General features: G+C 40.1%; 1 protein-coding gene and 1 long non-coding RNA gene across 5 annotated transcripts in view; one reads left to right on the forward strand and one right to left on the reverse strand.

The window, feature by feature from the left end:
* Positions 1-25,260, reverse strand: part of tab2 (TGF-beta activated kinase 1 (MAP3K7) binding protein 2) — a 45,293-nt gene extending 20,033 nt beyond the window's left edge. For 3 of the 4 annotated variants that reach the window (XM_035954853.2, XM_023284792.3, XM_023284790.3), the window contains exon 1: positions 24,891-25,259. The gene's annotated coding sequence lies outside the window, so the exon portion shown is untranslated. Of the gene's footprint in view, positions 1-24,890 lie in introns of all 4 variants that reach the window. The other variant, XM_023284791.3, reaches the window with a different exon arrangement.
* LOC129350260 (uncharacterized) lies at positions 21,831-25,231 on the forward strand. Its single transcript, XR_008603604.1, has 2 exons — positions 21,831-22,015; positions 24,765-25,231. It is a non-coding gene; the product is annotated as an uncharacterized LOC129350260 (long non-coding RNA).
* Positions 25,261-26,448: the final 1,188 nt, after the last annotated feature.

The following is a 26,448-nucleotide window of genomic DNA, read 5'->3' on the forward strand; positions in this document are numbered from 1 at the left end:
CACCATATTAATGTCACGAGTCCGACTAAAATAAACCTCAAGATAAACTGCAACTGTGTCATCAATGGAAACTTGAAACAGTTGTGCATCTTCAACAACATTGTCTTAAAACATCCTGATGCTTCATCTTGAAAAGTCGGGCCAAAGTAAGAGTACAAATCTAGTGTGTTAGTACTAGTTTATGTGCACAGAATGAAAGACTCACCATTTAAATAAGTTTCAGACAATAATATTTCCCCTACATCAATTTAAACTCATCATACTAAAGATAACACCATTAGACAACACATTTACTGCAAGTCTGCTGGGCTTGCACATGAGCTCCACGCAGTATGAGGCAGTTCTTTTGTTCCAGGCAATGTCTCCAGAACAGAAACAAACCACACATTATGTGCAGAACCCAAACTGCACTCAACTGTGCCATGAAGCCTGGGCCTCACAGTGTGCACAGAACTCGGATCAACTCTGCAAGACAGCCTGCTCGGCTTTTAGTTGCCCACTTTTGAAAACAGGGATAGGAGAGTGTTTGTGTGCAACCGTGAATATGTGTGTGTGTGTGTGTGTGTGTGTGTGTGTGTGTGTGTGTGTGTGTGAGCGTGTGTATGCGTGGTGGGGGAGTGTGTGTGCAGGAAATCAAAAATTCTTCAGCACCGCAGCCTGCAGATGGTGCTTGATTGGAAGCAGGCAAGGGCACCAGCTCCCCAGGTTGACCAACCCCTTCCAAGGCACTGTGGGAAACTCGGACGTCTTAGAAACACGGAGAAGCTCCTCTCTCCAGGCCTCCCTGTGCAATCAATGGACCGCCAGCTTTTTCCAACTTTTTGTTTTCGTCTGTAAACACTTTAAATAAAGGTTTAAAGAGGCTGAATGGCTGGTTGAATCTATCTTGACCAAATAAAGAAGAAAAAGTATTTAGAAGAGGTAAGTGGAAAACTGTCAGGCATTTGCTGCAGGAAGCTCTTCTGTGTGTGAATGTGTGCTCGGCACAGATATTAGTTGACTCTGACCTTCCTCCAACATTTTTGTCCTCCTCCACTCCACTGCCCACCTTCTCAACACAAAATTTCTGCAGGCAACAAAACAGTTGTGCTCATTAACCAGCTTCTCAAAGTACAAATGTGTGTTTTATCATGCAGCCTGACAGCTGCTTTCACCTGCAGACACCACTGACAGTGAGCAGAATGTTTTGCAGGCCTTTCATTTATTAACAGGCCACATCAAAGGTACAACTGCAGCAGTGCTCTTGTTGGTTGTCAGAATCCCACCAAAGTCTGCATGATAAAGAAGCAATATAATTAAAAATAGAGAAAATGAGAAATATAATAACAAATACTTAAGGGAGAAAGAAACAAAAAAGGGGTGTTTTGTGGTCTGCACTGGAGCACAATTAATCAACAATTAATCAACTTTAATTCACAGTTTTAAACAATGCAATGATAAATCCCTTAGAGAGAAGATTTTCTTTCCCCTTTAATTACGGATTCATGACATGGTACAATATCCCATCTTTCAAATGCATGTCAGTGTTTCCTCCAGGATTTGTTTCAGCAGCGGCGGCAGGCTCTCTGGGGAGCCGTGATGCGTAAACAAATGACACTTCACTGCAGGTTTTACTTGTACAACCTATTTATTGAATGGCCAGTTGGAAATGGCTTTTTAAAGGCTGAATGTAAAAATAAATAAATAAATATTTGAACAAGCTCGTCTGAAAACATAGTCAGTAGTTACATCATGGACTGTAGATATTAGCTTAATGCTATCAATAGTTTACTCACGTTAGCGACACTGACTTGGCCCAATTAACTGAAGCTACCGATATGACTTAATGTTAGCTGGACATCAATATTTTGTGAATGTCTAATTAACTTGTAAAATATATTATGAGATATCTTAAGCTTAAAACTTTTCTCCGGTAAGTCGCTGCCCTATTTGCCAAGATGACACTCCTCTGACTCTCTGACCTGCTGCCTCGTTGCTTGACTTGACGTCACTTTCAAGGCCGCGCTCTTGCGACAAACGTCGTATTAACCCGACGTATCAGAGAGTAGATACTGAGCAAGATAGTTGTCTGAAGTTTATCTTGGTACTTGCGAGTACCCGACAGTGCAGAACTCTGCTGTGAAGGTGGAGGCATGCGGTGGCGGTGTATTTGCGACAGTAACAAAAAAAAAAAGGAAAAAAAAAAGAAAAATTTGAAGGAACACTGGCTAGGATTTAGGAATGGCAGCCCGCCGCTGCTGAATGTAGAGGAAACACTGCATGTCCTCATATGGAAACAGCTATCAATTACCACATAAGCAAGCTTATGTTCACATGTCTAAGTCATCTTCATGTTATGAAAGAGATTTAAAAAAGTACAACATATACTGCTTAAATGAACACTCTGGCATAAAATGCAAATAAAGAAAAAAAATATAAACAACACGTATTAACCTGACTGCATCAACTAAAAACTAATTCTAATTTACCAAGCATTAGCTTGTAGCATCTAGCATTAGTCTTACAAGTAGAAAACACCATGGGGACTTTTTGGATCATGTGGTCATCTACCTTTCCTATTTCCAATGACCAACGTCTTAAATTGTACCAAATTACATTAACTCTACATGGCTGAATTCAACTACAGAAACTAAACTAAAAATCATCATTGTTTTCTGGTTAAGAGCACTCAGCATTTGTTCAGAACTGGAAAGGTTATGGTCACAACATGAACCACGTTGACGTGCAAGAATGACAACGTGAGGATTGCTCCATCGTTGATCACAGGAGGCTCATTTCCTCACCAAAGTGGTGCCAGTGAAGCCACAAAGCTGAGTGACACAGCAAATAGTCAACAGATGCCAATTTGACAAAGACCAGAAAATAAAGCTATAGCAGCAAAAAACTGTTTATGCCAAGCTGGCACTGCCTAATTACAAGGTACAGTCTGATTTTAGACTTTATGTTTTACATAAGGATTTATTAATTGGAAATGTTTGTATTTCCATCCATTCATTTTGGAGTAAATAAGTTAAAATTCACAGAGGGATTTCAGAAATCTGCCGTCGATTGGCCTGAAAGGACATATTCTCTCCAAACTTGTTTGTTTGCAAATACTAACCATCACTACCAAAACCTCTGGAAAGACAGGCTGGGTCTTTGGAAAAGAAGATGAAAGATGGAGGCACACGGTTTATAGATAGAATAAAATAAAAACAGTCTGAGCACAGGCCACAATGTTTTGTTTTCAAAAAATTGTCAAAGACAAAGCATTCTTACAAATTGCAGTCAAACAAAATCGCCCATCGCAACTATGAAGTCCTGTAAAACCTTACAAGATTGCAAACATGTCCAAAGCATCTTGGCTGTCAGTCAATGCAAGAGGCAACTATTAGGGCTGAACAGCATGCGAAAAAACCAAAAACATATTGCTATTATTTTTGACTGATTTTGCGATGCGTTACATTTTTACCATGACTAGTACTTTTTTTCTCAAAAAAAAATTGGCAGCTCCTACAATTTGGTCATTGCATTTGCCCATATTGCGATTTCAATTATTGTTCAGCCCTATCAACTATCTACATTACAGTTTACTACATGTAGTACTCACAATAGCTGACAGTTTTTAGTACTCTCAAGAACACAGTATGATAACCCATGAAAATGAATGCTGCAAAATACTCACAAAAACAGAATTTACACTCTTGACAATAGTATTTTAAATTCGATTAATGTATCCAATGGTGTAGCTGTGTAGTGAGGCTGTACAGCAACCCTCCACCTCTGCAAAACAGTTGTTTCTAAGGACCCTCCTCCCCCTTTCCTTAGCCATTATATGTCAGGACCACAGCCCAGGCTTAAAATAGAAACCTGAACAACATGAAAAGTCTTATCCTAAACCACTAATCTTTCTGTTTTGCTTCCTGCAAGAAAATCTGAATTAAAAAAGAGGGTGTGATCAATCTATAAAGCAAAAAATTATTAAGTAAAAAGAAAATAGAAATGTGTGTAGCAACAACGGCCTCAGCAGGGCACTGTGCAGTGTTTTTCCTTACATTGTGGAAACATTAATTGCCAGTTGACAAGTCCCAACACAGACTCTCATTGAGCAGGTATGGTATAATCTATAAGCTACACTTTCCAAACCTAGTCTCAGGAAGGATAGGTTACATGATAGAGGTTATTTTTCCATCTATAAACCATTCAGCAAAACAGCGGAGTCCAAACCATGGGACCATGTACATTACTTTCACACCTTATTGGGATAGCGTGCATGGAAGGAGGAAAACGCTTTACAAACTGTTGGCATTCATTGCAAGTAGAGCACTTTTCATCCAAATACTGCTACAGGCCAAAAGAAGGGTGGAGATTTTAACCAACCAATCCAGACAATGGAAGAAAAAAAAAACAGCAATGCAAACCTTTAAAATGGGTATATAAAGCAGTTGGATACATGTTTTAATGTCAGCACAGAACAGCAGCAGGGCTCTGGCCTGACCAAACACTGAACAGCTATTCATTTTCTGCTCCGTATATTGTTATTTATTATTCCCATCACTGTACGTCGTGGTAGATCCTGTTGTGTTTGGACAGCCACTGAGTTAGCTTTGTCCAGAAAAAAAAAAAGACTTGTCAGATCTTCTTCCAAAAGGCGTGGAGCAGCAAATACTGAACAACAATGAATGCAACATGCAGAGGATTTTATTGGTGAGCATGAGGAAAAGGTGAGAAGACAAATAAAGGCATTTTCCTGTCTCTTCTGAGAAGGCTAACAGACTCAATGATGCAGCTCCGAGTCACAAAAAGCCCCTGGTCTTAGTATTCCCTTAATCCAAACACAGTCAACCTACTGTGCTGTTGCAATAATCTGACAACTGTGCACTACATACAAAAAACAGCATGTTGTAATTCTGTCAGTTATAGTATACGTAAATAAGTAATAAGTTTAAAAACAGTTGCATATTCATTTACAATCAACTAATTATTGCAACACTTAAATACTGTATATTATAAACTCTGAAACCCAACGGCCAATTAAATGCAGGTTTGCTTTTAAAAAGATTGCCAAGATTACACAATTTATCACAGAAACAACCATACAAAACACAAAGGATCATTGAATTTTTAACTATCTGACTGTCCCTGAACTGCTCATCTGTGACACACCATTCTGCCAAAGAAAATGATCCAAAACCAAGCTTAAAAATGTGATGTTTCATTGAATCTTTTTCTACTTGTCCCCTTAAAGATTTGCCAAAAATAAAGCATTTGCACTTATTAGAATCTGGAAAAACAAAAAAACAGCAGAGCCATGAATGAGTCAGTTGTGACCAAGTCATGTGGCAAAAATTCTGATTTTCTGCTGAGGTTATGTTCACACAGAAAAGATATGGTAACAAATGAAAAATGTAAGTAATAAGACATTTATAGTATGTAGTATTGTGTAAGTTGATTTCAATTTTATTTTTTAAATTGTTGAATATATTTAATGAAAGAAATTCAATTTCCGTTTTTTTCTTTTTTGATTTTTGATTCATCATGCACAAAAGATATTTGAGTTCTGTTTACTTCTAGTCATGGCTCTACAACATCTATAGAGGTGCAGGACTTTGTACTGTAGTAAAAAAAAAAAAAAAGAGCCCACAGTGAGTAAAAACGTTACAGTGGCAAAAAAAACAAAACAAAAAAAAAAACCAAAAAGAAACTGCTTGGGGTTCACAGGATTAAGCAATCTTAAACTATGATTCAACATGATTATTTGGAAACCGAATGTGTTAATGATAAGTTATAGTTTTCATGTAAGCTTGAAACGTAGCATTGTATCATCATAAACATGAATTTAAATTAAGACTTTCCTTCAATGGGTTTAAAAAAAGTTAGGTTTTTTTTTTTTTTTACCGCTGGTCGACTCAAATCTCCAAGGAGAGAAATTGACCAGACACTGCCTGACTGTTGGTAAATTTAGGTGTTTGCTTGCTTTGCCAGAGGTTTTGGCAGGTATTTGTCAATCACTAGACGGACTAACCCTGCCTTCATGTGTTTGTTCAAAGCTCCCATTTACAGCTGTCAAGTAGTAATTATAAAGCCACTGTGTTGTGCTTCTGAGTCACAATTTCAAGCAATTTCAAGAGAAAAGAAGCTCTGGGATGGGAAAAAAGGCTTGAACTTACTCTAAACCAACCATTCAGGTAAAACGATCATTCTATATTTGTTTGGTCAGAATAACATTTCAAATCAAAAACTTGTGCATCAAAATCATTTCAGTGGTCCATTTGTATTTACAACTTGAAGGAGCATTTCTGTGTAGCTTCTAAGTTATAGATTTTATAGGATATTTTTGGGACAAAAAGGCCGTGAAACATCTAAAGCTGTTGCTGGACACTGAGAAGCAAAAGACAGCAGAGCCAGTGAACAAACGGAGCAACTTCACTGCTAACTGACTGCACAGAACAGCTCTGTTTTCACTGATCCCTGCACTGTATGGAGCAGCTCCTGAGTCTATCCACAACAACGAGTCATACAGTGACTCATGGACATGTGGCAAAGTGAACCTGCTGGCTGCTACTAAAACTAACTAAATATCAGCTGAGTTGTTAAATGGAAGAGAGTGTCGTACAAGCAGCCCCTGAACTACATTTATCGGGTACAAAACATCCAAAGCCAGTTAAAGTTTCCCGAATGTAGAGTCTGGCGACGTTCCCACTCAGATCAACACAACTGCTTGATTTTGTCACATCGCACACAGGCAGCAATGAACTGAAGGAAACCCAAGTTATGTGACAACTGATCTGATACCAGTGAGGGTTGGGAGTACATGGACTGCTGTCGGGGTGGGCTAAAAAAAGGTTCAGAAACAGTTGGTTCTGATAGATTTTCCGCCAAGAGTTTCAAAGACTGCCTGGTTTTACTGGCCAGCTGCAAGGCAGCAGATTCCTCCTCTACATGATTCACAATTACAGATTATTTGTCAGTTTAAGAGCCACGGTAACAACTTCTCATGGCCTTTCTGCTCCTGGCTCCCTCATTAGGGGCTGCTTCAGCTTGGGAATTCATTGGGTTATCTTTAGCTTAGCATCAAACCCACACCAATTAGGATCTGACAGAAGGTATTAGCTGAAGCTTTCGCAAGTATTTAGATATGGACATCAACTATTATGCACCAATAAAACTAGAGAAACAGTACACCTTCAACAGCCTGCTTTTTTGTCAATTGAATTATAATGCAAGGCTATGTATCTGTGAGACTGAGGGAGGAAAAGGTGCAGCGTTTTGACTGTTGAGAAATTTTTCTAAGTCTTTATTTGAACTCAAAGCCATGAGTAACATCTTCAAAATAGTCTGGACTCTGACTAATAGCTGGTTTCTAGTCTGGTACCTTGTGCCCTATCCTTGAGATAACAAAGCCACATACAAAAAGCCATAAATACCAGACATAACTTCCATGTCAATCCCGTTCCACGGCCCCACCTTCAAGAGGAAGTCTCTCTCACACACACACCTCTTTTTCGGTGGCGCAACAATGCAGACACACAAACACAGCATGCCATCTCCTGCTGAGATCACACCCAATATTTCCTGCAAAGCATAACAGGTCTTTTGACACTGAAATTGCAACTTTACTTTAAAGCACTTTTTTAAAAATCAGTACTTGTCTGCAAGTTAATAACTAACTTTCGCCTCTCTTGCATTTTGAGCAATGCCTTCATTGACATATTTCAGCAAAGGTCCTACTGAGGACAACAGTCAACGGCTGCTTTAAGTCCTGCCTTATCAGAAAGCTGCTCACAAAGCGTGAAAACTATTTTCTGATGACACTAGATTGGATTTCTGCAAACTAGAGTTAACGATTATGCTGTCAAAAGTGATGTTTTTAAGTGCACTTTGAGCAACTATTAAAAAAGTCAGAGGTATATATTTTAGAATGATATTCACATTTGAACAATCTGTAACTGATGCTGGTTGATGAATCTGATTCTTGCCATTTTTTTTTGGCTGCACCTGTGTATTCTGTTTAAATCAAGCTCTTAAAGTGTATTTGGTTTTATTTCACTTCAAATTTAAAGGTAAAAAACACAATTTTACATTGAAATAAATTCACAGCTTTGCCTGTTATGAAATAACACTACCTTACCTGTTTAATGGTTTGCCATTCGCTGTTGCTGAAAGTGAATTCTTGCATACAGAATTTGTTTAACATAGTGAGGGTAGTGGTTCAAATAGTTGGAATAGTACTTTGCTTTAGCCTTACTTTTTAACAGCATGTGCTACATTTCTGCTAAGATATACAAAAATAAAACATATATAATTAATTATTTCTATTTGAAATACTATCCCTATGTTTTTTAATCAAACTTGTGTTTTATCCTGTAATTGTAATGCATATTGACAAAATTTAAAAATGACGACTGGTTAACTGTAACCACAGAGTTTTTGAGTACTTTCAATTGATAAGACATACATTATCATTTTGTCACCGAGATTGCCTAGCTAGTTTTTCAGCAAACTCAGTTAGGCATCATCATACTTGTTGTATTTCCCAGTAAGTTTGCAGTTTTCTACTCCTCAGTGTTTAAAAAATCCTGAGTGCCTTGCTCAAAGGCACATCCACTGCATCTAGCGAGGAAAGCGAAAGCATATTTCAGCCACTTCTCTCCTCCAGGGCTGAGCTGGCCTGGGATTCAACTAGGTGACCTTCCGGTCCACTGCAGCAGGAGCTTGGGTGGCAGTGCTGTCTCTCAACACTCTCTGCAGGCAGTTGAACACAACGAGACTGCTTGCACTCAGGCGCTTAGCGATGACATGCCGAGTATGCACCAGCCAAATCTTCACCCTTTATTACCTTACGAAATGCACTTACTGTATGTCATCATGCTCTTTGAAGCACACAGACAGCGGGACATTAGCAGCACTTCTGTCTTTGGTCAGCTCATTCCATCAGTTCACTCCAACGCCAGTGGTGTTATCGGCTCCTCACAAGCAAGAAAACTGGCCCCTATGAAGCCTTTTTAACCACCCACAAACCGCTACTCATTACAAATGCTGTATACTTAAATCTGATCAAACAAGAACAAATCTATAATGTAGGATATGTGGGTAAAGAGATCCAGCTATTGCTCAGTGCCACCAACAATCACAAGCAGGCCTTCATTGTGATCAGTACAGTTTTAAATTTTTGAGTTTGTTGAGCTGAAGAAGCAGTTATCGATGCATCCCTGCTTCAGTGTATTGCTGGACCTCTGTCTGCTTAGCTGAGGAGAAAACCCTCCACCGGAAATGCTTCCCGCAGCTGTTAGGAGTATCATTCCCCACCTTGAGGCCAACCAAAAGACAAATAGCAGCCAAGTCACGTGACTCCTTTACTGTTGAGATGCCATTCGGTCTTATTCCAGCCCTCTCAAAACATTCAAGTCATACTTGTCTCCCTCAGTGAGCAGGCCCTTTTCACCTACCTCAGGGTAATTGGCTCGTTATACAACCCATTTAATGTCATCATAACTATTACAAACTAAGTACCCAAAGTCATCTGCCATTGGTCAGTAAAACGGCCTATATTAGAGGAATCAGAGTGATTTCTCACTATACCCCTGATGCAATGTTTTAATCATATGATAGAACTAATCAAGTCTGAAGAGTATAGATTTTTTCATAATAATTAAAAAGAAATACAATTTTTTGTCTCTCTCCCATTTCACAAATTGGTGTGCATCTCTGTGTACCCAATACACTACTCCAGTAATTGGAAGCAAGAAAAAACTGCTAGCACAGCGTCATCAAAAGAGAAGAAAAAAACATCCAACATTTCCAAAGGTATCTTGTTTACATGCTGTATCTTGTTTAATGTGTAGACATAGATATAAAATATGAGACACTGTGGTTTCAGGAGCAGCTGGCATTGGACAAGTAGTTTCTTAACCGATATCTGTTAAATGCAGTATTTCTAAAGTGCTGATCTCACAAAACTAAGAGGCCAAAGACAGACAGGTGACTCTTGGATGCTTCCCCCGATAGCCTGCTGTTAACAAGATAAAACATGCAAAGTGATCATTTTGGAATCTCTGGAAAGTGGGGTGTATTGTTTTGCTTCCTGATTCTGGGAAAGATGGCCAACATGCATAAGCTGAAGGTGTTGAACTGATGGTTTTAAGAACCCACAGCTGAAAAGCCAGAATCAGTTAACAGCCTAAAACAAGGGTGTTTTTCTCTGGCAGAAAAACACTGGGTAGCAATTCATCCTAGATCTTTATCAAAGATGTTTTCTCACATTGTGTGTGCGTGTTCTATACTGTAAATAAAACTGAGTGGTTTTTCAATAGTTTTTAACAATTTTTTGAACATTGTACTGTTACTTTTTTCCCTTTTAATTAGTAGCAGCATAGAAAAAAGTTGTAATTTATATGGGGGAAAAGGGATATAGAGAAATTAACAGAATAAGCTTCTACTCAATTTTCTTAGTTCTTGGAATTTTTGTAGAAACATTTTGCGTTAATTTGTGAGTGTTGAGCTCAAAAATTTGAAGTGCTTTTTTTTTTTTTAAAGCAAGCATTCCTGTTTCACTCCCTGCATACAATGTGCTTAAATTTGTGCCAACTAAGCTATTTGCAGTTTGATGAGACAATTAGCTAATAAAAATAGTCCTGTTTAATTTGACATTATCTTTTTAGCTAACTTACCAATGATGCAAACCCAGCATTCACACTGGTATTGTTAACTCAGGTTTCTGTAAGATGTGTTTACAAGTCTGCAGATCAACAACAGTTCTGAATAATTTGTTCCTGCAGAAAGAGTGAACATGGGTGATTAACATGTGCATTTAGTCTATGCAAGGACTTAATCTTTTTTAAGCAGCAGTGTGATGTGAAGGTGAAAGGGAACCACTGTGCAAATAGTTTCGCCAGTACTGGTTGGATATGAAAATGTATGAACATACTGTTGCATTAAAAAAATCTCTTGTCACATCCTCTATTGCCTTGCATTGAAAATGTCACAATATGTTCTTTATTCAATGAATAAAAAACGTGAAACTTTTGGTTCCATATTCTGTCATCTATTTTACATTGCTTCTAATGTTTTGGTTTTTGCTGTGTTATCATGTCAGCATCAATATATTTCTACAGATATCTTACAAGTTATAATTTTGGCATCATGACAACTGTAACGACGAGCAGGTTCGATGTATGAATGGCTCTATCCCACATACCTACAGTCCTGGCTGCCCTGGTGCCAGCCGAAGATGGGGAGGGACAACACAACGCTGGTTCTGCCTCGACTGGCACCAACAGGTGTTGCCTTGGAGGGTGCCAGCGCCAGCCTGGCCTGATCCGCTGCACAGACAGCAGCCAAACCACACACACATGTACACACCAGAACCCAAGGCAGCACATTCCTCTAAGGAATACCAAAGCAGTGCAGCTCTGTTATGACATCTCTAACCAGGAGCAGAGGCAGACCAGTGGGTTTAGGGGGTGAGAGGGGGACGAAAGGGCACCTCAGAGGAGTGAGAAACAAAGGATATGGGGGGTAGGAAAGAGCTAACCTAGGGATATCCCTGCAATGAGCTCTCCACTTCCCTCCAATACACTGAAGAGGAGTTGACATAGATCAGTAACTTAGAACAGGGAATTGTCAAAAACATCTTCAAAATGGGTTGACTCTGGGCAGCTGCAAAAGTCCTGTCTTTTTCAAGCTTTTACCAAACATGATCCTCTATCTGCTTAGCTTTTAAAAGCTTTTTCCATAAAAAAAAAAAACTGTTACCTTTGCATATTGCACATGCAAAGGTAACAGCTCCAGAAACTTCACTAATGTGCACTGTGTGTTTGCAGCATTGTTGTGCAATCAGCAGGGGGAAAAACTATTTCCTCCAAATGCGGTACCAGCTCAGGTGGTTATATCTGATGGGTGGAAGGCAGCAAAACATCGGCAAATGTAGGGTCTACTTTAATAGACCACTGCTAGTTAAAGAATTTCATAGAGACCCACACAGGCAGTTGCCCTTGGCAAAGCTGCACCGAACCACAACAAACAAAGCCTTTTCAACTGGGTGGACTCAGTTGTCCACCACGCCCAGACAATATGTTTTCAGAGTGAGACAGCGAGGGAGTATAAGAGCCTGAGGCCCACGCTATTACTGATAGGACACTAGATCAAAGCCTTTTCCCATAGTTAGTGAGTACAAAAAAACCTGAAAGAGATGAAAGACCGTAAGCAGACGGTGGGAGAAATGATGAAGGACAGAGCAGTCCCTGTATGGCATTTAAAAACAGCACAGAGTAAGACTAGCTTTCTGTGCTGCATCTGCAAGTATAAGTTGGATGGAGTCAGAGGGGACATGGGGCCAGTACCTGCCCACAGGATAAGCAGGGGAGTGATAAGACAGTAGCCTGCAATATCCATTTACCAGAAAACAAGACGTCGGGAGGTCAACTCATAATCTACTAAATCACAGTACATCAATTCCACTGATGTACTTCACAATTATGCTCGGAAATCCTCATTCACAGTGTTGAAAGGGTTGAAGACACCGAAACAAAAGTACAATTTTTCCAGAGGTGTTCATGTTGCCACACATTCACCGTTATCTCAAGACAAATGAAAAGTTGACAGTCACTCTAGTTATAGTTACACACACCAGTATATTTCACATGATCAATGCTGCTTCTCTTTCTTTACTGTGCAGTTATGGGTGCATTATTTTTGCATAGCTGCTAATGTAGGTTACAGCTGCAGTAACCTGCTCATTTGTGGAAAATCTGAAGCGTCTTCGGGAAGTATCGTGTTTAATTTTACTACATTTTTGAGTGCAGCTGATTTTGCAACCTGAGAAGGACATTGCTGGTAACTATGAGTCTACAGTATTAGTGAAAATGAGCACCACACAAACTAAGCAGTGTGTAGATTTGTATTTTAAAATACATGCACTGCAGACAAGAGTGCAGATCTACTCAAGCAAGCAGAGGCAATACAGACAATAACAGCATCAACATATTACCAGCACAGTGGTCGCCCTGCACTCTCAAAATATCAAGATCGGCCACTGAAAAACCTTAACGTGTCAACCACGAGCTGTTAGTTCTTCAAACAAAACACAGTATGACAAGACTTGAAAAGGAGGTTCTTTATACTCATATATTATACAGAGGAAGCAAGATCATCAGTTGCATGAGTCTGTATCTGCCTTTTTCTCCATCTCCTCATCAAAATATCCTGTTTGTTATAAACTATGTTGAGGAGTGAGATGTGATTACAGCTTTCAGGGAAAACCTGACATCTACAGAGTAATCTGCATTTACTTCCTGCACACTTGTTTATTACACTGCAATGCAACTGGCCTCTAAACCTCCAAAACGTAAAACTAAGCAGAGTCAAATGTGAAAATGCAAACTGAGGTGTTCCTCAAAGCAGCGTACACAGAGAGGAAGTGTTTGTGTCACACACACATATCCTGCTGCAGTGGCTACAGGCTGCATGACTCTGAAGGAGCACTGAGGCCAAAGATAACTGACGAACCATCTTCCTGTATGCTACAGAGGCTACGCTCAAGAAACAGCACTCACATGGAAGTGTGGTGAAACGCAACACTAGAAAGGCCAGTAGAGTTGTAGATTAAAGCACATTCTGAGTTCCTCTTCAACTATATTTTTGTTACTATTTAAAATAGTATTTATATTTGTTTAATTGCAGAGCTGCACACACACAAGCACAATGAAAACTGATCCATCTGTGAATAGCCCCTCTTTCCCAGGAACACTCAAAACATGATCAAGCACAGGAGGAAGGACTGTTGTTGTTGTTTCCTGCAGAGAAGACAGCTGGCTGAATCACAGAGCAGAATCAGTTTGCGAATGGTTAATATTTTGAACAGCTATGCACATAATTGTCTAAAACATTCATGCATTCAAGTTAACTCCGGTAAGTTAGCATGTAACCAGTCTAGCTAATAACCTTATAATAAGGTTGGATCATTGCGGTTGGGAAGCTGAACATAGCTGCTAGCTAATGTCAATGGTTTGTGCAGATGGGTAACAATGTTCTTCTGTTCTACTCTTATTTTATCTTACTTTTTTTATGTTTAGTAAGGTATTGTACTTATATCTTACTGCTATTCTATTAGGCCATGCATTTATTCTAATGTAATTTCTTTCCCGCAATATCTAGAAATAGAATTCCCTCTGGATTAATAAAGTTTTATCTTATCTTAAGTTAATTCTTTAACTCTGACACTAAATGTTTGCTACCTCCGTTCAGATAAATATTGAATTTTTTTTTTCTTCAAACATTCAAGAGGGCTTGCCCCCAGGAAGCAAAGATTGTCTGGGCATGGAATATTGCTGCACAATATTTTTAAAAACTGACATTTTAGTTTTTCTGTGATCGCCATTGTAATTTGAAAAAATACAGGAATTTGACTTGAATGACTCTATTTGCGGTTTCTTTGTGGTGTTGATTTAAATGGTCAAACAAATTAGTTATGTTGCCTTCACTTAGTGGCAACAATTGGAAGACAATGTCAACAGAGTGCGTGTTTTTTATCAACATCATCTTTTCAGTAACCGAAATATTTCCATACAACTGACGTTGTGTTTGTTTTTATGACTAAATCTTCTTATCCAGTGTTTTCTTCTTTTCCTCACTCATTTTGCTATACACATGTGGAGCATGGATGTCAACAAATTCTGTCTTGTAAATAAAGCTAAAAAAAAATTGCATACAAGAACTGAGTCGCTTATGTGCTATCAGACTTATCTCGTTTATTAGTAAAATGAGAACTGTATGAGTTTTCCTTTTGCATCAAGCAGCAAAAAGTTTGAACAACATGGCAACTGCTCATGCACACATTGCAGTGGAGATGCTGAAATGATGTATTGTGCAGCCTTGACCAGTGTTTGTCTTTCAAGTATTTGGCAAACCATGAAGCAAAGGAGTTGTATATACTGTTGAGTTATTTATTTGTCACTAAGTACTTGGCAATTAAAACATTTGCAGTGAAGCCTGTTACATATGGCATTGTTTTATGTAAACTACTACCACAAACACAACCTAATTCTGTGGAAAGCACTGCCTTTTATAGAACAAATACTATGAATATTTATTACAGATAAACAATGCAATTTGTCTGATTCTTGTTCAAAGTTAACGGATAATAAGACACCATTTTCTAACTGCCTCTGTTTCAACTGAATCCTAAAACCTGTTGGTTCTTGCACCTGGTTTTATGTGAAAGTAAATCAGACCAAAAACAAAAGTCCAACACCAGGAAGTAAACAAGTCGTCTGCGGGCTCAACTGATGGCATGCTAATAAGATGCTGTTGTAACAGCACATTTCGTGTCATTGAGAATAAAAGGCAACCTAATCCCGCTGGTCTGCTGCTTCTATTGACCAATAAATCATAAAAAAGAAGCAAGGGTGGAAATGAACACTTCAAGCACAACACTGATCCCACTAATAATAATAATAATAATAAATTTTATTTATAAAGCGCTTTTCCAAAAGCTCAAAGACGCTGTACATAAAATACAATAAGATAGAACAAAACAGATAATTAAAATCAGTAGATAGTAAACAAGTTCAAGATAAAATACAGAATCACTTAAGGAAAGCAGATCTAAAAAGGTGAGTCTTTAAAAGGGATTTAAATGTGGTGAGGTTGGTGCAGTCACGGAGGGCATGGGGGAGTGAGTTCCAGAGTGTGGGGGCGGCAATGGCGAAGGCTCTGTCCCCCCAATGTCGCCGGCTGGTCCTGTGCGGGATGGAAAGGAGGTTTGTGTGGGAGGAACGGAGATTCCTGGGGGGGGTGTAGGGGAGGAGCAAATCGGTAAGGTAAGAGGGGGCTAGATTATGGATGGACTTGAAGGTGAGGAGAAGCAGTTTGTACTGGATGCGGTGTGAAATGGGGAGCCAATGGAGGTTCCGCAGGACGGGTGTGATATGGTCGTGAGAACAGGTTCGGGTGAGGAGTCGGGCAGCAGAGTTTTGAATGAGTTGAAGTTTATTGAGAACTTTGGAGGTGGAGCCGAAGAGAACGCTATTGCAGTAGTCAAGGCGGGAAGTGACGAAGGCATGAATGAGGGTTTCAGCGGCTGAGAAGGAGAGGAAGGGGCGGAGACGGGCGACGTTGCGGAGATGGAAATAGGCAGTTTTGGTGATCTGATTAATGTGGGGTTCAAAAGTGAGGTTGCTGTCAAATATCACACCGAGGTTGCGGATGTGAGCAGAAGGAGATAGGGTGGTGTTATCAATGGTAATGGGGGGGTGGGGAAATGGTGTGAGTGATTTAGGTCCGATAAGGATGAGATCAGTCTTGTCACAGTTTAGCAGGAGAAAATTTTTCCTCATCCAGGATTTAATGTCGGCCAGGCAGCTGGAGAGAGAGGGGAGGGTGGTGGTGGCGGTGGTGTTGGTGGAGATGTAGAGTTGGATATCGTCGGCGTAGCAATGGAAGTGTAGGTTGTGGCGGCGGATGATGTTGCCGAGGGGGAGGAGGTACAGGATAAAGAGGAGGGGGCCAAGTACTGATCCTTGAGGGACACCATGGGACAGGGGGGCGGTGGGTGATGTGCAGTTGTTGACCTTGATGAATTGTTGTCGATTAGTGAGATATGATGTGAACCAGGTGAGGGCGGTGCCGGTGATGTTAATGGAGGATTGAAGGCGGGACAGGAGGATGGAGTGATTGATTGTGTCAAATGCTGCAGAGAGGTCGAGAAGAATGAGGATGGTGACTTGTCCAGAGTCTGAGGAGAGGAGGAGATCATTGGTGACCTTGAGGAGAGCAGTTTCAGTGCTGTGATGAGAGCGGAATCCGGATTGAAAGGTTTCATACAGGTTGTTGGAGGTGAGGTGAGTTTTCAACTGGGCAGCGACGACACGTTCTAATGTTTTGGATATGAAGGGGAGATTGGAGATGGGCCGGAAGTTGTGAGGGGAGGTTGGATCCAAACCAGGTTTTTTGAGGATGGGGGAGACAGAGGCGAGCTTGAGGGGTGAGGGGACACAGCCAGTACTGAGGGAAGTGTTGATGATGTTAGAGATGAGGGGGGCGATAACAGGGAGGCAGTTTTTGAGGAGGGCAGTGGGGATGGGGTCCAGGCAGGATGTGGAGTTTTTAGTTCCAGTGATGAATTTGGGCAGGTCCAGGGGGGAAACGGGCGAGAAGTGGGCCAGGGGGGGAAAGTTCAGAGGGTTTGGTGGAGGAGAGGGGGGATCAAGTGAAGTGGGAGAGGTGACAAGGCTGCTGTGGATGGAGATGATTTTGTTATGAAAAAAAGAGAGGAATAGGTTGCATTTGTCAGTGGTGAACGAGTTTGAGACTGTGTCCGGGGGGGCAAGGAGTTTATTGACAGTTGAGAAGAGGGATTTGGGGTTGTTGGAGCTGGTATTGATCAGGTCAGAGTAGAAAGTGGACCGTGCAGATTTCAGGGCGTCTTTGTATTGTTGGAGGAAGTCGGAGTAGGCTTGGCGGTGAACTGTCAGGTTTGTTTTCTTGACAAGACGTTCTAGCTGTCGTTTATGGGCTTTCATGAGGTGGAGTTCAGGGGTGTACCATGGAGCAGAGTGGGAGAAAGTAACTAATTTGGATTTGAGGGGAGCAAGCTGATCAAGACAGGAAGAGAGAGTATGATTGTAGTGGTTGATGAGGTCAGTGGGGTTATTGATTGACGGGGGAGGGGAGACGGACAATGCAGTGGTCAGTGAGGCGGAGAATACAGAGGGGGAGAGTGATCTGGTGTTTCTAAAAAAGATTGTCCGTTTTTCCTTGGGCAGGGGGGTGGGGAGGCTGATGTCCATAGTTATTGCTAGGTGGTCAGAGATGGAGAGATGACAGCTGGAGATATTTAGGACTGTAAGACCAGAGGAGCAAACCAGATCGAGGATGTGTCCATGGTTGTGGGTGGGGAAATTGACATGCTGGGTGAGGTTGAGTGATTGTAGGAGATCTAGGAAGTCAGAGGCAGATTTACTGTGAAGGTAATGCCAAAGTGTTTCAAGAGCTACACTGCTGTCTTTCCAAACATGCCTGTTTAACACGCCAACGGTTCTGGTTCCAATTAGTTTAAATACTACATCCAAAGGGAGCCGGTGGAGGAGCTCCACTATATTCCTTTAATTGATGGTTGTGCTACTATCCTATTTCACAGCAGAGTTTCTGCAAAGGAAACTTGAAAAACACTTCATTAGCATGAAAAGCTCCTCTTTAATTATTCCACCGCATTCAAGTCTGATTTACAAGTGCCATTACATGGGATGTCTATTTTGAGTTAATTTATTTAGCTGAACAATCCCCCAGTCTGTAAACTTTGGTAATGCTGGAGTTAATGCATTCTTGTCTCCAAAAGCTTCTAAATTAGCAATTTTAGTCATGAATTCTTCATTCTTTCACACCCATTGACATGAGAAACTTGATTTGTTTTTCTTGCATTCATCTCTGGAGAGTTATTGCTAATAAGCTTTCATCAAATTTAATGAATAACAGTAACTCCACAAACATACAACTATCATTAACAAATGCAAAGAAAAGCAGCTTAAATGTTTGGTCAGCCATTAAAATCTAACTTTATGGTCGAATCAACACTGTATTCTTCTACTGCAAATGTATTCTAATGCACATGTTGCACACTTTTAATTAGATAAGCAGGTGGACATGTACATTTAAGTTCTAGTTTTGGTTGACAGAGCTCTATGGCCTTTTCTGTAACAAAAAACTCTTGTAGTATAGATCTCTAATAAATATGAAGCATCAGTAGACTTGACGTTTCAACAGACAAGAAAGCTACCAGTTAAATCCTTTGACCTCCAGAATAAACAGGAAACTCTTCTACTGCATATGGTAGAGACACTATAAAGTGTACACGTGTATTCAAATGTGGACCAACACAATGCAAATAGTGTGCTTGCCAAGTTGATTTGGTCTGAATCTTTTTAAAGTGTGCTAAAATAAAGTTTGAGACAGTTTTGAGGAATTAGACCCACCCAGGCAGTTCAAGGTCTGTGCAGCTTGTGACAGAGGATGTGTCAGTTTAGGGAAGCAGAGGCAGCGATTGTAGAGGAATAGAAAGGCTTTAGAGATGAAACCCAGAGCCCAGGTCAAGGGCAGCAGGATGGAGGAGGGGTACAGAGGCATAGAGTCAGTTTAGGATGTGGTTCAGTCTTCTGCTGTTTACTGATGCATGTAACGAGAAAAACAAAAAGAAGGTGAACTACAACAATACCTTTAACAGCAGCGTGCATTCAAAGGCATGACTACACAAGGCCGACCAACAAAGTGAAACTGATTATCATGTGCACAATATTGCAAAAACTGACGACTGCAACTTTGGGTGAAGCTGCCTGAGGCAACGTTCACATGACTTGTGTAGTGTGGCAAAGTTCCCGATTAAATTTTACAAGAAGTTTAAAGTGCGAAGGCAAATGTGTATTCTGTTACGCGCTGGAGATAGATTTACTACAAAGTGTAGGCCGCAGAAGTCCTGACAAATCATGCAACAGCAGCAAGAGAACCCACAAATTATCACCAGACTATCTTCAATAGAAAATGAGCGAAATGAGCTCAATCTCGAGGCTGCAATTCCGCTAATCAAAATTACTAGGATGTTTTTTGATACCTCAAGTGTGATTAAAATTACCACCCCATCCATCTAAAATGAACAACAGCTCAAACAAATGTTTAAATGTATTTGAACATCTAAGAAATGTCACAAATGGCAACAAATAAAGCAACTAAGAGCTCGGGAGAAACAACAATGTGCCCAGCAAACTAAAATGGAAACTGTCAGTGGCAGTTATCAACATTTTCCAGATCAAATGGAAATGTAAACTGAAAGACTGGAAGTCGGTTCACGTGTTTTGAGATCAGTCCGTTTCAGCTCCAGTGAACATCACAGTTGTCTTTTATAACACGTCACATCTTTATCTATCACATCTATTAAACACTTAACATTTTTATCAGACATTACCTAATCTTCATGTATCTTCATTTCCTTATCTGCATTAGTGCTGCAATCACCTAGTTAGTCAGTTTGACATGTGAAACTTGGCTCATCATCATGTCTGCTAAATAAATGTCTGAGTTATGGCTGTGTAAAATTGTGACAGTTTTAAGCACAGACAAAGTTGTCTAGTATCAGAACTGTCTGATAATTAATCTCGCTTACAATCTTAGTCATGATGACTCATTAATAAGGCAAAATTAAATAACTTTTTGCTAGAAATGATGGAATATTTTAAGAAAATACAGTTTAAAGTATACATTAAACACTAATCCATAACTTATTTTTTCAAAATTTCATTCGTTAAAAAAATTACAAGGATGCTGTAGGGATACCACAAAGGTACGGCAATAAAAAATAAAATAGTGTCTAATTTGAGAATTATCACCAAACACTGCAGCTTTTTGGAACTTTTAAGCCTTGTAGGGCTGCACAATAACGGCAAAAATATAATTATGATTATTTTAATTGATATTCAGATCATGATTATTCGATGATTTTTACAAACGAAAATATTTTAGTGCCATTTCATATCTGAATAAATACAGCACTTCTTTCCCTTTCATGTAGTGCTTCATTCCTCCCCATGTACAAATCTTTGCACCAAAGTAAGACAGAAAATAGTGTACCTCTTCACCAGAATTCAGTAAGCCCCAGAGGGAAAATATAAATAAAACTGTACCTAAAGCACTTCACGTGCTGAACATCTGCTTATTGACGGACACTATAATTTACCGATATTCCCTAAATGCCTAACATGCAGGCTCTGGTAGTTGCTAGCTAAGAAGCTGCGTACAGAGAATCTTATAGTTTCCAATCAGTTATTACAGCGTACGCAACTCAAAACTGCTGTATGACCAAAAATAACTTTAAAAAGAGCAAAGTAAAATGTTCTGTCAGATTTAGTCAAGCTGAAATCAAAGCTGAAAATGATTTTATCTACATGAGCTATTTCTTATTAGCAGAGTTTTTCACGAGCATAGCATGCAATATAATCTTCAGTGCTGGTTGTGTCCATGCAATTGTAAGAAGCCAAAATCAATATCATGATTATCATTTGATTGATTATGCAGCTTTAAAGCCTCGTGTAGCCGAAAGATTCAGTTTCACAGGTCACAACACTCAAAGCTTTTTCTGGGAAACAAATCAAACGTATGCTGTATGTTAAAACATAATGCATGAACAGCACCAAGTTAGGAAAGCCAACCATGTAGCAAATAAAGAACCAGATAGTGTTCACAGAAGGCGATGGAAACCAATCCAGAGCTTGAAGAGGTCTTAACATTAGACTTACATATATCTGGCAGCCAGAAACTCAACTCTAAATGAAAGCTTGTGCAGAGATTGACTTGATGGATAAATTTATAAAAGCTGTGGATTTGTCAGCTCACTAAGAAGTTCTTCTGCCTTGAGTGCTGAAAAAAAACTAACTAGCATCTTTTTCATAGCAACATGAAGCCTAATCATGCACAGCTACAAACTTTTGCACATGCACAGAACTCAAATGATCATGTGCCATCATGAGAGATGTCACAGTGGGTCATTTGTAAAGCTGCTGCAAAAATGAACAAGCTCCCAACAGTCAGCACTCAGATGTATAGTGGACTGTGCAGTGTCAGCCTCAATGCATGCAATTTAACCCTTGAACTGGAGACGACCATGTGCAGCATGTGTAATGGAGGACTCCATTTAAAGTGGAGAAGCCAGGAACCCGACAGGGGGAGGGGGCTCCAACAAGAGCCTCTCTTCCTGACAGCCACACACTGGAGAGGGGGAGGGTTAAAAACACTGAGCCCTCTTCCTGAGTCTGCAGCAATAAGCATAATGTGATGGATCCTTCCCTTCCACCTACTTGGCTCCCATTTGGCATTACAGGTTTTACACTGACACTTAACTAACTCTGGAGAAGACACACACTATATAATAACCTAAAAGGACAAGTCACTGAGCGGAGAAGTGCCTGAAAGAACATGTACCAAATTACAGCTACAGTGCTTCAGTGTTCGCAGCCTCTTACAGAGAATCTCTTCTGACACTCAGAAAACGAGAAAGGTAAGCCAATATCATTTCCCGGGTTAAACTGACTCTGCACTGTTGATCCAAACAACAAGCATTTGTACTCCATCCAAGCGCACTCATCTGCAGTAATTATCCTTCCCGCTGTGACAAAGGACGAGGGGGGGAAACTACCACCCTTTGCTCTGCGGTGATAACTTGTTGTGCAAACTGCAAATGATAAATCAGGAAACAGGTTTTTCAGGAAAGAAGATTTAAACACTGGCACGGACCTCGCGACAACATGCCACAGAGTCAGCTTGTTGTAAAAGTTCTCCAACACAAGTGTCGGTCTGCTTGTTTATTGTACAGAAGCAAATGCAACAAGAGAGCCTAATTCTTCAACTTTATAAACAAGCATCCAGGAAACACACTCCAAGTTTGCATTTATAATCCATGCATTCCCTTAAGGGTTATTTAGTCGGTTAGTATATGCATAATAACAACCAAATGAAGCAATTAGCAGCCTGCTGTTCAGTACAAGGAAATGATCTGCATCCAAATCCTGATTTAGTACTTATCATACAGGCTCTACGCATTCATTGCAAAGTCTCCACAGAGTGGCGAATCAGCAAGGTCTCCTAGCAACATATTTGCCCAGCTCCAGGCACACATGGTTTCAGTTAGGGGTCTGCACCTATAAACAGTTGGCCATGGCAGCTTATTGGTCAGGAACTGCGATGTTGACTGCAAGTTAAGACAGGCACAAGCTGCTAATGAATGATATACACTCTTACAGTCGAGATATGACAACACAGTTTAGATCAGAGGTGTTTAAAGGCCAGCAGAGGAGTGATTCTGAGCTCTTTAGGAGTCGTGAATACAGAGCAGCCAAGCAAAAGAGCCACTCAGGTGAATGACAGAGAGAGAGAGAAAGTAAAATAAGAAGGCTGGATTTAAAAAATTACAGTCAGGTAGCCTTCACTGTGTGATTTCTAACAACAGCAGAGTGAAAGTCAAACCTCTATGTCACGAAGTCGACTCAGGATTTCAAAGGGCAATTCCACTGCTTAGCTGCCAGTTTTGAAATAAAAACACTAATTGGACACAGATTGATTACCTTCCAAACTGGCTGGTAGAGCCGACAGACTTTCCAGCCACAACAAACATTCTGCATCATTTGACTGGTGGCTCGTGTTAATATGAAGACCAGCCTTAACTAACACAACATGGAGAAACACAGTCTGTCTGAACACACCCAGAGGGGGTTCACGGTGCCAAGTAGACCACCACAAATGTCCAAATGCTACCATGGACTGAAAGAGGCTTTATAACCACACGCTGCAAATAAAAAAAATAACACTGAAATACCTGTCACCAAATAGTAATACTCCTGTTAAATTTCGGTGCAATCACCATGATTAAAAACAGCATGGAGTGCAGGAAAATAAACCTCAACGTGAAGAAGGAAAGCAAGAAAACCAGCTTTGCTCAGTCACATTTCACCAAAAGCTTAAAACAACTTCTGTTTTGCCAACAACTTTAAAAACACAGATGCAACTACCAACTGATTATTACTCCACTATATATTAAATCAATCATCAACTACTTTGATAACCAATGAATCAGTTTGTGGAAAGAAAAGAGTCAAAATCCTCTGATTCCGGCTACTTAAAATAGAGTATTTCCTGGTTTCTTTATTCCGCTATGACAATAAACTGAGTATCTTTGAGTTGTGGACAAAACAAGATAGTTAAAGACATGATCTTAGGCTTTGAGAAACACATATTTCACCATTTTCTGGCATTTTTTTTTATCCCAAACAACTATAGAAAATGATAAATCAACAATGAAAACAATCATCCTATTTAAAAGTAGGTCAAATGTGACTCCCAGTCCACCCTGGCACCTTTACTGGCTTCACTAGAGTAAATAAATCATGATAGAGAATTTAACATCTCAACAAATTAAGTTATCTCAGGATAAAACGCATCTCATCCAAACTATACCAGGAACAACAACATCGGAGCTGTCATTTTGGCTCCACCTTTATCAGTTTCACAATTGCCACAAATCAGGTATAACTGATCAACTGGAGGAAATACTGAAAAATTAAGCTTTTAAACAACCCAAAACAATCTAAAACAGTGGGTTTCTATTAGTTTAAGGTGGCCACAGTTGTCCAACACTAACACCACAAATGTTTAGACCTGAGAGGCTCTATTTGAAGTATTTAAGGACATGATATGCATAGAAAAATAGAAAAATTAGAGCTCAAAGGACATGAACACCAATTTATGATAAACTGTTGTAGACAGATGATAGCAACTGCAGTGTGTATAAATATGTAGCTTAACTGCTAAAAAAGCTTTAATGCTACACAAAAAATCGTGTCAGTGTTGTCAGGGGTTGGTTTTAAAGCTTGTTCGAGATAAAATACTTCGAGTGTGAGGTTCAGTGAAGCTTCGGTTTTGTGATTTAACGTTTCCATCCACGACTAATCTTACGACGTTTCAACGGGCAGCTCAATGGAAAAAGTAGCATGGGCTAACAGGGGCTACAAAACATGTTGCGACAAACAGTGTGAAACTGAAATAAAAACAGTCATAATTACGAATTAAATGTGTTATTACCACAGAGAACTTGGTAGAGAGTCGGTTTTAAACTTTAAACAGTGATTTGTTAACTCGACCGGGATGGGAACAGCCTCTAAACACTTCCAGCTAGCTAACCTAGCTAGCTGCTGCTGTAGACAAAAACTTTTTCCACATCTGAAAACTTTTTCTCTCCATTTTCTTTCAAACAGAAACCCGCCGTAAACTCGAGCAACTTGCCTCACAAGACGCTGAAATGCTTTTATTAAACTCGGCCCGATGAAGCTGTGTTCCTCCGCCTGTTGCTAGCTGCCCAAAGCCGTGTTAATTTAACTTACCTTCCAGTCTCCGCCGCCGCTGCCGCCGCCGCTCCTCCCCGGGCCGCCTTCGACACCCGAGACCGCCGCCGGACCTCCGGAGGGCCGTGGAGCTGCAAGAGGAGAAGCCGAGAGGGGTCCAGCTACTGCCAGGGAGACGAAGAGCCAGCTGCACCGAGGCCCCGGGCCTTCTGTGTCCTCGAAATAGCGCTCTTGGGGAGGGATAGCGAGCCTGGGCCCTCCGCCGCCTGACAGAGACTCCGGAATACCTTTTTGACAGCTCCTCGTCGGTCGCCCCCCCCTCCCCTGGACGGCCCTTCACTTTTCTCTTTTTCCTCACTTCCAGCAGATACGAATCAAAATACTGTCACAGAATATGGCGGCTGCTGAGGCAAGCTGCTATCGCGAGAAGAACACTTGTTTTTCTTTTTTTATGTTCAAAATTTCCCAAAGTTTTTGCTGAGGGAGGGATGAGAAAGTTGTGATTGCAAAATAAGCTGAGCTGCAGGAGAAAGGAGGCAAGCAACGGACAAAAAAAAAAAAAAAAAAGAAAAATAACAAAAGTCAGTTGGTTTTTAAGGTTACTGGAGTGGATATTATGCAAGAGATGTGCTGAGTAATAAAGTGCACGGATGCCTGTGTTTTCCAGCCCAAAACAACTAGAGAAAATGATAACTCAACAATGAAAACAGTCATCCTGTTTAAAAGTAGGTCACATTTACTGGCTTCACAGGTGTAAATAAAACATGACAGAGAATTTAACATCCAGGCAAATTAAATTTTCTCAGGATGAAACACATCTTGTTCAAACTTTACCACAACAACCTCAGAGCTGTCAGTTTGGCTCCAGCTTTGTCAGTTTCAATCACAGTTATCACAAATCAGGAATAATTGAACAATTGGGGGAAATCCTCACAAAATTCAGTTACTAAACAATCAATTCCCAGTCTAAAATAGTGTCTCTCCTTAGCTTAACTTGGCCACAGTTGTGCAACACTAAAACCACAGTAAATGTGTCGATCTGAGAGGCTCTATTTGGATTATTTTAGGACATTATATTCACATGAATATAGAAATATTAGAGCTTGAAGGACATTAACGCCAATTAACACCAGAAGATGCAAACAAAGGAAGAAAAAATAACAAGAGTCAGATAGTTTTTAAGGTTACTGTAGTGGAAATTATGCCAGAGATGTGCTGAGTAGTAAAGTGCATGGATGCTTGTGTTTCTGTAGTACAAACAACTAGAGAAAATGATAAATCAAAAATGAAAACAATCACTTAATTTAAAAATAGGTCAAAAGCGACTTACCCTGTCCATCCTGGTACCTTTAGTGGCTTCACAGGTGTAAAAATTACATTATTTGAGGATAAAACACATCTAATCTGAACAATAACAACAACAACATCGGAGCTGTCATTTTGGCTCCAACTTTATCAGTTTCAGTCACAACTGTCTCAATTTAGGAATAACTGATCAAGTGGAGAAAATCCTGAAGAATGCAGTTTTCACCAGATATTAAACAAACACACACAGTCTAAACTAGACGTGTCTCTTTTCAGTTGTGCAACACTAAAA

The sequence above is a fragment of the Amphiprion ocellaris genome, chromosome 12 (genome assembly GCF_022539595.1).
Source record: "Amphiprion ocellaris isolate individual 3 ecotype Okinawa chromosome 12, ASM2253959v1, whole genome shotgun sequence".
In the NCBI taxonomy this organism is placed as follows: domain Eukaryota; kingdom Metazoa; phylum Chordata; class Actinopteri; family Pomacentridae; genus Amphiprion; species Amphiprion ocellaris.